This window comes from Mandrillus leucophaeus, unplaced genomic scaffold, assembly GCF_000951045.1.
Source record: "Mandrillus leucophaeus isolate KB7577 unplaced genomic scaffold, Mleu.le_1.0 Scaffold410, whole genome shotgun sequence".
Lineage (NCBI taxonomy): Eukaryota > Metazoa > Chordata > Mammalia > Primates > Cercopithecidae > Mandrillus > Mandrillus leucophaeus.
This window is the reverse complement of record NW_012104366.1, coordinates 868,328-872,054: the sequence shown is the minus strand read 5'-3', so window position 1 is coordinate 872,054 and position 3,727 is coordinate 868,328.

The following is a 3,727-nucleotide window of genomic DNA, read 5'->3' as shown; positions in this document are numbered from 1 at the left end:
CCTCTCGCGGCCCCGCGGGCCTTCCGGCTTCGCAGACCCGGGCTGCCGGGTTTGAATGCCTCCCTCTGCCGGCGGGAAAAGCCTTGGGGACCCGACTCCCAAGAGTAGGCAGGAATGTCCCGCGAGGACCCCAGAAACGAGGTGGAATTGCCCCGCGTGCGCAAGGCTGTAGATGGCACGTCCAGGGGCCAGCCTCTGGCCGCTTCGCGCTGGAGTCGACCGCTGGGACCGGCAGCAGCCCCATAGGTGTGGCTGGGGCGATGAATGAGGTGAAAGAGGACGCCCGGACTGGAATTTGTATACACTCTTAAGTATCTGAGTGCATTTCGACCTGACCGTCTAGTATTGAATGTACATGAAAAATTCATTGTACAAACATGGAATGGCTATATTTCCAGCATTTTAAAAAAGTTTACTCATTATTCGCTTTTTTCGGATGAAAATATGGATATAAAGAGAGTGATTTGCTCACAGTTTCACAACCAGGAAACGTTTGCATCAGAGAGTCCTCTCCTCTGGTCTGAGCAAAAAGTATATATATAATACAACGAGTGACAACACGCTTGCTTTTTTCCCTTTTTAGTGTGAAATAGAATACTTTTTCAACTCAAAGATCACCAAAACGTAACCCACTAAACTGTTAAGCAAAAGTCTTAACCTCCTGAGTAAAAAAGAGCGGGGCTCCTCCCCGTGGCTTCGTCATTTGAAAAGCAACTAACAAGAACCTCAAACATCTATCCTTGCTAATTTCCTGCTTTCAGATCAGTAGGTGCTACTAAAAAGATCTAAACTGTGGACTCATTCATCATTCAGTCAGTATTAACCTACTATGTGCCGGGCACTGCATGGATACAAAAGAAAATCAGGTTCCAGCCATCACTGTTGAATGGATTCCTCAGTCAGTTTATGTATATTTTTGGCATAAAACTTTTCAAATAGGTAGAGTGATTCGGTGAGGTCATTCTTAAAGTACTGTATCTAACCTCAGTCCCTCTTCCAAAATGTCAAATATATTTTGTTTTTTATATTAAATCTAAATATTAAGTTGCATTTGTAAACATTGCCAGATGGAAATGTAGAATCAACAAGATAAGTAGCTGATGCAGTCTTTCTATCGCTGTATTTGGGATATATTCTGTTGATGAAATTTCCTTAACTTTTTTTTTAGCTACACAAGTAATATCAGCATAAATGCTCATTTTGGAAAATTCAAATGATATAAAATATTGAAAAGTTATTAATTATATTTTTCTTCCCAAACCACCCCCGCCCATGTCTACCACTGTAAAAATTTTGCGTGCATCCTTCGAGACCTTTACCTTTTTTTTTTTTTTGAGACGGAGTCTTGCTCTGTCTCCCAGTCTGGAGTACAGTGGCACAGTCTGGGCTCACTGCAACCTCCACCTCCCGGGTTCAAGTCATTGTCCTGCCTCAGCCTCCTGAGTAGCTGGGATTACAGGCGCCCGCCACCACGCCCGGCTAGTTTTTGTGTTTTTAGTAGAGACGGGATTTCACCATGTTGGTCAGGCTGGTCTCGAACTCCTGACCTTGTGATCCACCCACCTCGGCCTCCCAAAGTGCTGGAATTACAGGCGTGAGCCACCGCGCCGGGCAACCTTTACCATTTTTCTTTTTTTTCTTTTTCTTTTTCTTTTCTTCTTTTTTTTTTTTTTCACCTAAAAATCCTGGATTATGGCCGGGCGTGGTGGCTCATGCCTGTAATCCCAGCACTTTGGGAGGCCAAGGCGGGCAGATCATTTAAGGTCAGGAGTTCAAAGCCAGCCTGGCTAACATGGTGAAACCCCCGTCTCTACTAAAAATAGGAAAATTAGTCCGGCTTGGTGGCGCACGCCTGTAATCCCAGCTACTCGGGCGACCGAGACACGGGAATCTCTTGAACCCGGTAAGTGGAGGTTGCAGTGAGCCGAGATCGTGCCACTGCACTCCATCCTGTGTGACAAAGGGAGACTCCAGGCTGGAGTGCAGTGGCGCAATCTCGGCTCACTGCAACCTCCACCTCCCAGGCTCAAGCGATTCCCCTGCCTCAACCTCTGGAGTAGCTAGGATTACAGGCGCCTGCCACCCTGCCTGGCTAATTTTTGTATTTTTAGTAGAGACGGGGTTTCACCATGTTGGCCAGGCTGGTCTTGAATTCCTGACCTCAAGTGATCCACCCACCTCGGCCTCCCAAAGTTCTGGGATTACAGGCGTGAACCACTATGCCCAGCCTCATAATTTCATTTCATAATTTAACCTTTTCCAAAACAGTGGAAATTACATTGTTTCCAAGTATTCAAAATAACACTATTGCAGAAAATACTATGAATGTATGAATATCTTTGCACACGTATTATTACATCTGAGGAATAGATCCCTAGAAGTAGAATTGAGAAACAAAGGATATAAGCCTTTTTATCCTTTATATAATTCCACAATCCTTTATATAAAGCCTTTATAGCCACTATGATTCAAATTTGATAATTTTTTTGAAAATGATTCCCAAAAGGGTGCACCAATTTACAGTTTATTTAAAAAAAAAAAAAATTTGGCTGGGCATGGTGTCTCACACCTGTAATCCCAGCACTTTGGGAGGTCAAAGCGGCAGCATTGCTTGAGCTCAGGAGTGTGAGAACAGCCTGGGCAACATGGTGAAACCCTGTCTCTATATTTTTATAAAAATAAAAATAAATTATTAAAATTATGTATCTCTTACCCTATGCTTTAAGCTAACAGATTTTAATATTAAAAATAGCAGAACATCACCCCATCTTTGCTATTCCAAATTTCAATATTAAAAAATAACACAGGAAGACCCCATCTCTCAATAAATAAAGGTAAATATGAAGTGTGTCTGAAATTTATTATTCATACTAACAATAATTCTGAGAAGTCTGCAATGTAAAGACAGTGCACCTGACTGAAATTAACAAAACTGTTTGGCATTTCCTAAATACTCAATGTCCAGCTTTACAACAGAAGTCTAGATATAAGAAAACAGAAAACAGTTTACAACAAAAAAGGTGAAGCCTTGGCCGGGTGCGGTGGCTCAAGCCTGTAATCCCAGCACTTTGGGAGGCCGAGACAGGCGGATCACGAGGTCAGGAGATCGAGACCATCCTGGCGAACACGGTGAAACCCCGTCTCTACTAAAAAATACAAAAAACTAGCCGGGCGAGGTGGCGGACGCCTGTAGTCCCAGCTACTCCGGAGGCTGAGGCAGGAGAATGGCATAAACCCGGAAGGCGGAGCTTGCAGTGAGCTGAGATCCGGCCACTGCACTCCAGTCTGGGCGACAGAGCGAGACTCTGTCTCAAAAAAAAAGGTGAAGCCTTAACTCTTTCCCCTGCCCCTTGGTTCTAAATTCAAAGAACTTTTTGTTTGCTTGTTTTTTAGAATCAGAGGCTTGCTTTCTCACCCAGGCTGGAGTGCAGTGGCGTGATCTCGGCTCACTGCAACCTCTGCCTCCCAGGTTCAAGCAATCCTCCTGCCTCAGCCTCCCTAGTAGCTGGGATTAGAAGCATGTGCCACCACACCTAGCTAATTTTTGTATTTTTCATAGAGGTGGGGGTTTCACTATGTTGGCCAGGCTGGTCTCAAACTCCTGGCCTCAAGTGATCTGCTTGCCTCGGCCTGCCAAAGTGCTGGGATTGAGAGGTGATAACATGCTAGCAGCCCTTGCTCTAGGTGCCTCCTCTGCCTTGGCTTCCACTCTGGTGGCACTTGAGGA